The following is a 13235-nucleotide window of genomic DNA, read 5'->3' as shown; positions in this document are numbered from 1 at the left end:
ATTCTTTTTATATTATATACATAAAAAAAAATATGAGACCCTATACAATTTTGTCTTTGTTTAGTTTAACATTAAACCTTCTTTTGTTCTTTTGTATATATGAGAATTCGTTTTATACTCCGTACACTAAAAAAAAAATCTTCAAAAAGGGTCAAAATTATTAAGTAAGATCCATTGGAATCCAACCGCAAGATATATTTCCTTATTAAAGATTCCAGTTGTTATGATGTCAATTTTTCACAATGCCATAACTTCTTTATTTAATACCAACAAATATATAGTGACACAATAATAACATAACAATACTAATAATAATTTACGTTTTTAAGAATATAACTTATAATTTGGGGTAATTAATAAAAATATTTAAATATTTTCAAAAATAAATTTCTAAAAATAATAAATAAATATGCAGCATTTTGTACATGCTATATTTTTTTTATTTATTTGTTACTTCAGAAAATATTTATGAGTTCTGTGTGAAAATGTAAGTGTTTAGATACCATCCATTATTACAATTGTAATTATTATTTTTAACATTTTTAGTTTGAAATATAACTTAAATTATATCTCATATTACAAAAGTTATATCTCAGAATTAATTTCATTTTTAATTCATAAAAAGTGAAATACAAATTTTATTCAACAGTGAGGTACCATTCTTAGATACAAAACTGTATTTTATACACATGAGTAATTTAGACATTTGTACATAATGTACATATTGGAGGAAATATTTGCATATTTAGAGAAAATGAATTTGGTATTTTACAATAATATATTTTATTATAATATAGAAAGTTAATTTTATAAAATATCTTTTTATCTTTAAATATTTTCATTTTAAAGTTTATTTCCAAATCTTTTTTTTTTAAGTTATTTTTGACTTATTTCACATAGGTATTTTGTATTTTTTATTGCATATTATATTGTTTTATATTTATGATTTTTAGTGAAATAAATCCACATCTCTGGCTATTAATCTATATTTGTTTTTCGTCTAATTTCCAAATTTAAGAAGTATGAATAAAATTTAATTAATTAAAATCGACTGTACAATATCAAATATCAATTACCGATAACATGTGATTTGGGGTATATAGCTATATTTGAACTTTTAGGTATCTGGTGCATGTTGAACTAATAAAAATGAAGTTTTTTCATCGTGAGCTCAGAACAGTATAATTAAATTATTTATCACATAAGCTGCTGTCGAAAATATTAGTTATTTGATAGTTTGGTTTCAAAGAAAAAAAACCATATTTTGAAATATACTCGTATACATTTTTTATATTATAACAGTTTCTTAGAAAAAGATTTTGTAACGTGCTTGGAAATAGCCAAAGCTGTATATAAATATTACTATACAATGGCTGATAGTTTAACTGTACAGATTTTCGTCGATAATATTTCCTAGGTCAGTCAAGATGTTGATATAATATATCTATTTTCACTCATATTTGTATTCTTTCTACAGCCAACCTCGAGAGCTTTAACTCTGTTTATTGATTATTTTATACTTTCACTACATACACTATTATACGATGACGAGGACCTATACACTTAAATCCATGTCACGGAAGATATCGAAGTTTAACAATTAGATATGCATACAATTTTGGGAACTTTTTAACTTTGACTTATGTTCCATTTATTTTACAATTCAAGTTTTGATTTGATTATATTAGCTTAGGCTAAATAATGCTGTTTTCTAATTTATCTTAAAAAATATATGTAGCTGCTCTAGTCGCTAAATTATATTGATTTTTAAACAGCAATAATAATTTTGAGCAAAGATTGATAATATATTTTCTTGTATTTAAAATATTTAAGCATTCTACTCTTAAATGTTATGCCATATACAAACTACGATAACTATGATGATATTTCGTTGTACAACTTAACCATTTTGTTGATTTTTATACTTACAAATTTTGGAAATGCAAAATAAATGAAAAAAAGGAATTGTATTCAAATTATAGGTCGTCAACCGTAATCGCACATAGATTTAGTCGTACATTTTTTAACGATTATTGTCACTTATCGATTTATGACGTTTTTTTTAAAAAATAAACTAGTTTAAATTTTATATCAATATATTATACATATATATATATAAATAAATTATATATTTTTTATTACAAATAATTATTATAAAGATGCAGTATTTTTTTATATGCATTTTTTGCAGTAACGACTAACGGAAAACACCGAAATTATATTATTTATATCATAATGAATATAATATTATAACATAGTAATATTTATATTATAACGTCGTGTAGTATTGGCCATCTCGATGGAAAAGAATAGTTTCTGCCATGATTTAATAACGATAAATAAACGGTCGGAGAATCGGCTGTACAGCCAACGAGAGTGACGGACACGCGAGACGAACGGACCTATGCACGCTATATATCCGTCAACGGCGAGCTCATGACAAATGAACCCTGCACGGCCAGGTGACCCGACCCCTGCGATATTAATGATTACGCATTTTACGGGCAGTACATTATATCGTCTGCTGTTAGAGAGGGGGCGAGCAAAAAAAAAAAATCACTAGCCCTGTGGCCTGACAGACTTGTACACGGACGACGTCTCCTCGATAAATTCTGTTACAGCATTTTGATGTATACTTACATCTATTTTACACAATCGGGTCAATTTCAATTTTTACGCGATTAATGTGGACGAGAAATAACTGATTATGTAAATAAAACCATGCATAGAATAAAATTATCGCACATTTACGCTATACCCATTTAAAGTATATTGTATATTTTTCAAATGTATTTCGAACAAGACTTTGAATATATATATTCTGATAAGTATTATCAAATATTATATGTTCATTTTAACAAATTTCACATACTGACAATATTTTTTTTAAATACAAAAAAGTATTTAAATACTTAACGAGGACAAATAAGACTGGTTGCTGTATCTACTACTAGAGGTACCTTTTTATGATAGTAAACGTGATTGTCATGGCACAAAATATACCACCAAAATACTAAAATCAAATAGAGACTACAATGGTGTATTAATATATTATTATAAATAGCTACACAATATAAATAAGAAGTGTATATGCACGTCACACTGATAATGAAAATTGGTTCGAATGATTCTGATAGTCAGTTCATACAAACTTCCATCTAAATACCTCCAAAATGTAATTAAAAATCAAGCATACATTTATAAACTACATAAACAAATTTCTTCTGGCAGCGCACAGCAATACTTAATTTATATAATATATTTAATGCATTAGCCAATAACTAAGATTACTTTATTATTTAATATTTATTAATATTAGTGTCTCTATATACTTATAATATATTTATTTAAAAGTTATAGATATACTAAATGGCAATTCAGTAATAATTAATCTCTGATTGACAACATTTTTATGTAATACGTGCACTTGGTGACGATTCAGAAGCAGTTTATTTCATTTAAATACAATAATATAACATGGTGAATTAATAAAAATAAATTAAAATTACTTTGAGTGAAAATTTTTTAAACATTAAATCATACAATGTCTATTGAAAAATGAAAAAAAAATCCAAAATAATCTACAAATTATTGACTATAGTATTTAATATATATATATTCATATATTATAATACATAATATAGGTAATATATTAGTCATACATAAATTAATTAAAATTTTAGGTAGAAGCTTACACAGGCTATGAGAAAATGTTTTTTATAGATTTTAGTTTGAATAAAAACGCGTTTAGACGTTAGCAAAAATAAAATATGTTTTTGAGCCAATGAGGTTTTCCTTCACCACCTTGTTATTCTACATGAGATAACAAAAAATTGGTTTTTTTCACTAAGCCGTCATTTTTTTTTTATTTGAGATGAATCCAAAACTAAGTTACATCATCCTTTAAATATTCTTCTTGCAATCAGAATATTTATTATTTAGTACGTGGCTACGGAAATGAGAAAGGAAAAAACATAGACTTTTTATCTGTCGATAATCTAACTATACAACTCGGCTAATATCATTATTATTATAGTGATTTATGTAGGTATAAGCACACATAATTAATACTGTGAAATCACAATCAGTTGGTCACAACAATTTGAAAATATATTTTTTATTAAATTCACTGTGAGTTTTCGTGTAAATATACGGATTACAAATAATAAACGATGTAAAAATGCTCTCTATTAATGCTATATACAATACACTCAAAAGTTGTATACTATTTACGTATTTTTGATAATTATGATGTAAATAAAATTAATTTGAGCATATAGAAATAACGCAAATTGAATGTTATTTTATTCCCAACAAGTTTTCTAACTGGGGATTGTGTATACATAAAATAAAAGATCCCGTTTTTCTCGATTTGAATAATATTATGTAATCTTATACGCATTAATTAACGGTGTAAATTTTAATTATAATAGCAAGTTAACATAAATAAATAATATTTTATTAAAGTAAATATGAAGTGATTTAATTAATTACATAGCTGTATTTGCTACAATTAAATAATCGTGATCATAATAATTACACAAAGTATAATAAGTACAGAACAATAGCTATTTTTTTGTCATCTATTTAAACTATTAGAAATTGGTTCTATAACTTTACATAGAAAAGTTATTATAGTATACTAACCATTTTTAAAATTGATTAACTACGTGTACAAACTTTTAAAAGTAAAAATAATTTTAACTAGCGTATTATTTAATAGAAAAAAAAAATTGTACATTAATATTCATCAAATCGCTAATTTTAAATCTACGAACATAAACACGCATTAAAACAATCATTAAAACTATAAACTATAGTTGATTTTACTGAAAAATATTTATTTATTTGTATATAATATATTCTTTAATTTATTTACATTTTCTATTTATTAAAATTCATTTTTGACAATTTTCTTTTTATACATCACATAACATTTTTGTAAGTGTAAATATTTACTATATACTATTGTAAATTCAATTGACTATTTATATATATTATAAGTATATAACCTGATGAATATTAAGCATTAATATTTTAATTTATTATATTCAGTATATAATAATAATAATAATAATAATTAAGATCAAATGATCTAAAGAACATCATATAAATACAGAATTACAGAATTATATACAAATGAACCTAATTGCTTAATAAAGATTTCATACACAAAAACTAAATAAACAATTTTTTCAATATTTTTGGTATTAAAATGTTATTAGTTTGTATAATTAATTAAAAATATTTTTATGTCCACTTCAAAAAGTTATGATTCAGATGGTCAAATCTTTGATGCTATATCAATCATCTTTATTTATAATAATGATAATTGATAACAATATTTTAATTTTATAACAATACAGTTACTCGAAGATTGTATAGTATATTGTTAGTGTTATCTAAGTAGCTTCCAATGCTATAATTAAGTAATAACTTATTTAAATACATTGTATAAGAATAAGTTTAATTAATTAAAAATAAAATATTAAAAAATAGGTAACTACCTATTATCAAAATATTTAAATGTAAGCTATAATAATTTATTCTGTAAAATAGTAGTTTTTAATGATTCGTATTTGTAAAAAAATTTATAGGGACGTGATGATGTTAAAAAAATATTTTATCTTATTATTTTATTTATAGTTTGTATTCATTTTTACAAAAAAATTATAAAAATAATAAAAGCTTCATAAATTCGATGGAAAATCTATTTTTTCTTAAATTAAATTTTTGAGAATTATTGAAGTTCAACATTTTATATTTTATTAAAGATTAATAAGGAATATAGCTAAACGAAATATTTGAATGCGTTTTGCATATATTCTCTTTTCGAAATAACAATAGTGTGGAGCTCTAATATTATATGACATTTGTGAATAAAAATGAAAAATATTGTTGAATATTACTCGTTTTGTAATTCAAAACAAATTCCATAAGGGACGACTTCCTGCTGAAAAGGCTTAGCGAATTTTAACGATCTCAAAATTGTTGGAATCTGCTGCAATAATAACGGTACTTTCAAGTATACAGAAAAATGGGTCGAATGGAAGCGTGGAAAAGGGATGAAGAAAATTATAATAAAGTCTAGTTGTAAAATACAGTAGGCGCAAGTATTATATTATTATACTGGTCCTTTCAAAAGTGAAAAAAATAAATATTAAAGGGATTAAAAGGCTGTGATGGTAGTTTAATAATATTGGCTATATAATTTGAACCAAAAAACCTAATGACATTTTTAAATAATATACCTAAAGTCTCATCTTACTAATTGACAAAATTCAACAACATTTCGAGTCATCACCATACTTTTGCTATTTATTTTTTTATTATTACACTTTTTGATCTTTGAACACTATTTAAATCAACTTGAAATTATTTTTAGTAAAAATAACAGTTTCACAGACTTAATTGTATTAATTTATTATTTGCATTCAAAGACTTTAACATAGAAAAAACATAATTATGTATTAAATTAAAAAGTAGATATAATATAATATATAAACTAGAAAAGACGTTCTACTGTATATTATATTATATTGAATATAAGATTATAATACTATCATCAATGAATATAGGGCACTATAACGGACGTGTTAAATTTTAATTTAATAATAAATTATTGCAATACACGTAGAGCGATTCTGAACGGATATAGTTGACCAAATCTATACATATTTTATAGTTTATTAATACTACTAAATGTATTGTTACATACTTTATTTTTCTATCAATAATACGGTAGATTAAATTAATTTTTGCATAGAATATTAGATATTATATTATATAGATAGGTATCTAATAATACTAAATTCTCATTATTATTTATTATTGTTATTCACTTATAAGTCAATATCAACATACCATAAAACGCTGTGAATAATTTCATAACACAAATAGTTTAAAATTGATCAAAATATTTTGACAATTTTACTTCGTAGTAAAAAAATTATAATTTAAGTATAAGTACTATATCACAAAAATATTTAACGAACATAAAATATAATGGGTTCCAGCTTCAATTAACTCTAACTACTTTACATTAATAATTTAAAAAAAGATTCTTTTTAATTTCGGCAGCCACACATTTTAAATTCTTTAAGTGGAGATAAGAATAATGTTGAGAAGTTATTCATAAGAACATTAAAAACTCAAAACCAAAGACTCAAAGCCATATTTCGAAGAGTAATAGCATTTTCCACTTGACCACACATATACGTAATGCATTATTATATTAATCTTATATCAACAATAGCGATATTATTTTTTGAATGCGGAAAATCATCTGTTGCAATCATCTGATGTGTGTAGTTAGCGGTTATATAAGTCTTTCAGTGAAATCCAATTAAGCTTATCAATTACTTCGGCAGCGATCATTTATACATTTAATAATCGTATGGAAAATATTTAACAAGGTAGAAAGCTACTCATAAAGTTATAACGTGTAATATAATAAACACAATGATATTTTTCTAATTTCAAAAGAGTCCAAAATGATTACATTTGATTAACTGACAATAATACGATAATATTAATATTTTTATAAGTAAATATATTAAATTAACCTTCTATAATAATTACTTACACTCATTTAATATAATTAAATACTAAATAGTTATACTAGGAAGAATTTAAATCTTTGAACTTCCGGTACTTAATCATATATCACGTATTCCATATAGTTGAAATGAAGGTAAATAAGCTAAATCTAATGGGATTGATTATCGTTCAAATTTGTATATATGTTAAAATTATAATATTATACGGATGACCCATGAAAAATAAATCACAACGACGATTGGTTAGTTTTTCTATTGACATATATAAAATGTAAATGAAGATAATAACAAAAATATGATAATAATTAAATGATGATGAGTGAATTGCACTCTAGTAAATTAATCATGATATTACACCTATACAACATTATAAACGTAGGTTTTTGCCAAATACCGTTATCATTGCATCATTATAATATATTATTGTTTTGATCAAATATGGAAAATGGCAATATCATATTAGAAATAAGCAAATCACATAATAGTTGTAGTGATAGAACTCATAAATATTATTATATATTTAACCGAATACATTTGTTATAATTTTATTATTACCAAAATTCCAAACAATCGCCTAATCATTATAGTATTATGATTTGTTAACTTTCCCTACGAGGAGAAATAACATAAGACAAATTAACACTTTAAAAACGATTTATTATTAATAAATATATAAATTATTTATTTATTTATTATTTTTTTTATGATATTATTGTACTTAATTTGTAAAGTTAAACTTTATGATTTATTGTTATTTCACAAAATAGAAGATACATTTAAGGTGGATATTAAAGGTTTATCATTATCACAGTAGCAGTTAAAATTAGTTTTCCTAATTACGATATGCTTAGAAAATTAATCATTAAATTAATATTATTGATAGTGAAAAGACTTTTTTCACGGTGTATCAAAATTATTGACTTCTAATGTAATCAATATATAAACGGTTATCATGGACATTTTAAAATAATACCATGTCTTCAATTTAATTTTAAGTAATGCCTTAAACTACCTATTCAGTTAGATTTAGTATTAGTTCAAGTTTGGTTTGTTGGTTGAAATTAAAAAAGATTACAATAAAGTTTGTTCAGAATTTGTTTATTAGACATTTAAACTTCTTTTACAATAACTTCCTACTTTTTAAATTTAGAATGTATTGTATTCTTATAGGGTTTACTCATTTTTTTAGATTTCTAAATATTATGTTTTGGCAACAACTGTATGCTATTAAAATTAAATAAATGGTTAGACATTTCAACATTTGTTATATACTGTTGATTTTTGAACGAAAATTAAAAGATAGTTCTAATGGTTCAAAATCTCCTAGAGACAAATCGCATTACTTATTTGGTGATAACCCGTTTGTACTTAGTTATTTGGGATAGATGCTAGTATGGGTTTCTCTATAGAATGTCAAAAAATCGTTATGCATATAACTTATTGTATTCAAATCGTTGAAAAATGTTTATTTTTAACATAAAATCAACGCAAAAGCAACTTAAATTTTATGGGGGGGAAAAAATACTGTGCCTACTTACTAAAGTTATTTATCATACCATGTCATAATATAAAACTAAGGTGTAAATTATTTAAGAATATTTCAAGTTTATTTTAGCTTTTTATTGTATATTTTAATATGATTCACGGTAATTTTGTAATGCAAGAACCAATGTTGAGAATGTTACATCGATGAGTACTAATTTTAGTTTGTGTTGTAAAGAAGTATGGAAGGAATGAAGGATATACCGAGGTATTATACAAGCGATATTAATACTGAAAAGTAGGTGTGAAGAATGTTTCAATAATTTTTAAGACAAAAACATAGTAGCATAGGCGATTTTAATAAACAAACGCTTATGGCGAAAGAGGAGTGAAAAGAACACTTTACGGTTATTGCTGTACTTAAAAAAAAGAAGACTCGAGTGGAACGCTATCGTAACAAAAGAGAAGATAGATTAACATCAACTGTGTTTGTAGCAATGGAATTTATGTTGACATTTTGAATTAAACACACTTTCTGTCAATCCACGTCCAACTGGAATTTCACTCCAAGTAGATTTAGTAACCCTATCTTACAGACAAACATTCAACAATAGAATGGCATGTGTATGTTAAGACACACGCGTGATGAATATGCATTGAAATATTAAATCAGAATAAAAATTAATAAAATACTTGCAGTCTTTTCAAAATTAGCAATTCAATTTAATGTTTATGAGTAAATAATAAATATTAAATTATGCGTTTGGTTAATAATAGTTTTATAAAATATATTAAAGACAAGTTATTTTAACTATAAAAGACTTCTGTGCGTATTTATTTTATTTTCAATCCTACTGCCGATGAACAAAAACAAAAAATATACCTACCTAACTATTAAAATAATTAATGTTTAATTTATAAAATAATTTATATATATCCAATATATATAATATTCATTTTAAGGAAATAAGTACTCGTTAACTTATTAAAAAATAACTTTTAAAAATGTTATACAGTTTTCATAAAAATAGGCACTGCGTAGCATTTTCAATTTGTTGTATTGCTATCATACTATGAATAAGATTGTATGTGCTGTTTTATTTATATAGAAGGTACTAAATGTGCATACGGACAAAAAAAAAGCTCAACATGAAAGTGGATAATGAAAAATTAAGTATGGAGAAATATTCTCGTGTTTTGGATAAAGAATATTTGAATATATATACGTTTATGGTCTATTTAGTGGCATATAATGGCGTGTGTTATTAAGTGATTCAGAAACCACTAACGACGATTTTCCACACTAGGCATTCGATAGATCGAAGTGTTGATATTAACGAGTGAATGGTTATAAAATGTTTATTGTGAAATAATGAAATATTATGATCAGTCAACGAAAAGGAGCTGAAGGTATACTTTCAATACCGAAAACGTCAACGACGAAAGATTTATCACTATCGTCAACCAAACCACATAAAATGAAAAAAAAAACAACTATTAATTATTTTTTATTTTACAAATCTATAATATAATAATATTCTAGAACATTTTACAAAACGAATAAATAGTATAAGTCATAATCTTGATTATAACCATCCAATGAATTACAGTTTAATAATATATGTGCAATGTTTATCATGTTATAAATACTAAATTATGTACTTATATGTAAAATAAAAATAAAAATTACATGAAGGTTTTGGATATTTTTATTTTTAGAAATATTACACATAAAGTATAAAATGATAAATATTCTTAACGGGGGTATTTTTTTACAAACATAATATCATACAAATGCCTATTATACATAATATTATGTAAAATTATATAATACATTTTTTTTCACGAGTCTGTTGTGTCGCTTACCCGCAGCGGTTTTGTTAATGAATAATGCGTTTCAATGGCACACCAATATAATATGTATAATGTATACCTATATGGTTTTGGTGGTACATTTGTCACTTATGACATTTTCGCATATGTGAACATATTATAATGATACAACACTCCACTGTGCCTATCACGCAAAATGTGTGGCCAAAATAACAACGATTGTTATTAAAACAAAGCTCCAATGAAGAATTGAGCAAAATGCGTAAATGCGACAACGCCATGTGCACGATGGCAAGGACCAAATTACTAGTACCAAACTGACGGAAACAAAACCAATTTAAGCACGAAAAATGTTCGTCATTTCCATTTCGTAACAATATCAAAATAAACTATCTAAACGCAATTCGATATTTATGTCATGTTAAAGGTATGCGATGGCGAAGAAGGAAATGGCTATGTTATGTGACGTAGGAGGGGAATGGTGACTGATAAAAAATAAACATATTTGAATGGATAAAAATGGAAAATTTGTTGCGAGAAAAATATATATTCAGACTAATGGATATAATGTAGCCAAGGTTAAAGAAGATTGACAAAGTCACTTACATGGTATTTAGTTCTTCTAAAAAAAATAATGGACAATATAAGTTGCATTCAATTGAAAAGTTAGTCCAGGACAGAGCATATTAAACATATAAATATTTATTTGTTAGCTATTTGGAATCAACAAATACCCTTATAAGTTAATAACATTATGTTTCTACGATATATATTCTTTATAATTTATAACAGACATAGGATTTCAATAAAATAATATGTGAGGTACACGATAAGTTAAACTGAATAACTATAAATAAAGTATTATTAACTTTGAAACGAATTTAATTAAATTAGAAATGAAAAATTGATAAAGTATATACTATATAACCTGAATTTATTTAAACTATATACACTTATTAGAAGATTAAAAATAATATTTGAAGATAAAATCATGTATAATTAGGTATCGTACAATAAAACATAATTTTTTGAATATGTTTGTATTGTATTAGGTATTATGGACATTAGAACGCCGACCAATTTTAACGATTAAAAGCTGAAATATATTTTTTAATTGTTTAACATCAACAAAACATAATTACCAGTATTGTGAATGAGACACTACGCAGTTATAGAAAATTAGATTGTGTTTGAAGTAAAAACATAACGAGATAAAATCATTTGATATGATTATATCCAACAAATCACAAGCAAACTCGATTTACAAATTTTGGGTTCTCGAGGATTTGTTCGGTCATAAATAACGAACGACCAAATAATGTTGTACGAGGAAAATTAATATCAACGGTAAATTTACTATAAATGTTTGTTAAGTAGAAAAAATGTATTCCTCGCTCGTTCGGGCTCATAAGTCCCAGAGAGACTACAAGGCAGCCAATTAATACGCTGTCCTCAAAACTTTAAGTTTACACTTTACAGCAATATTCTTCCACGAAACCGCAACACGATACGTCCAAGAGACAGCTGTCTACAATTCCTATTTTGGAGCTTTAATTATTTTTACAATAATTAAAGAAACACGCCTGACGCCCAGAGGTTACTGCGAACAACAATAGTACACATTGTTAAGACGTTCGTTTAAGTAGGGAGTTTTTTATAAAGTTCTAAAAATAAATAACTAAAAATCATTTGACCATACATACAAAATACATTAAGTCCTATAACATTAGAACAATTTTCATGATTTTAGTTTGCAATGGAGTGTAATAAAACTATGAGCCCAACCATTATAATTATAAGATTAATATACTCGTATAGTTATACTTAACTACTTAGAATATAAAAAAATATATGCATTTAAAATATCTAAAAGTAAGTGAATAGTATGAAAATACTCACTATGATACAGAAAGCTTATAATTGTATATCTTAACTATAATAGGAGCAATGATAATTGTTTATATTTTTATCAACGCAATTATCGCGATTTAAAAGTACTAATAAAATACTTTTTTTTTTTTTTTAATATTATTATTATTATTTATTAAATACACAATAACAAAGGCCATAAGTTTTAAATTTTATAAGACACATAGTTTTAATGTCATAATTAACATTCTTTTTTTAATAATATAAAATGTCTAAACATTTTATTCGTTACGTAGGTATCACTTATACGAAATATTTAAAAATAAACATTTTATTCTCCATTTTCATTTAAATTCTTGTGACTATTAATTATATTTATAACTACCTAATTAAATAATAAGTCATATAAATAGTATATACTACTAACCAATAAGTAATTATCAGATAACACACTATATCTATAATACTGAGATTAACATTTAATTATATTTT

The 13235-nt window shown here is 24.4% G+C and overlaps 1 protein-coding gene across 7 annotated transcripts in view; it reads right to left on the bottom strand.

Moving 5' to 3' along the window:
* Positions 1-13235, bottom strand: part of LOC132920293 (potassium voltage-gated channel protein eag) — a 200632-nt gene that overhangs the window by 171536 nt on the left and 15861 nt on the right. The window lies entirely within an intron of this gene.

This window comes from Rhopalosiphum padi, chromosome 2 (assembly GCF_020882245.1).
Source record: "Rhopalosiphum padi isolate XX-2018 chromosome 2, ASM2088224v1, whole genome shotgun sequence".
NCBI classification, from domain to species: domain Eukaryota; kingdom Metazoa; phylum Arthropoda; class Insecta; order Hemiptera; family Aphididae; genus Rhopalosiphum; species Rhopalosiphum padi.
Note: the sequence above shows the minus strand (reverse complement) of the source record. Positions and strands in the feature narration are given on the sequence as shown.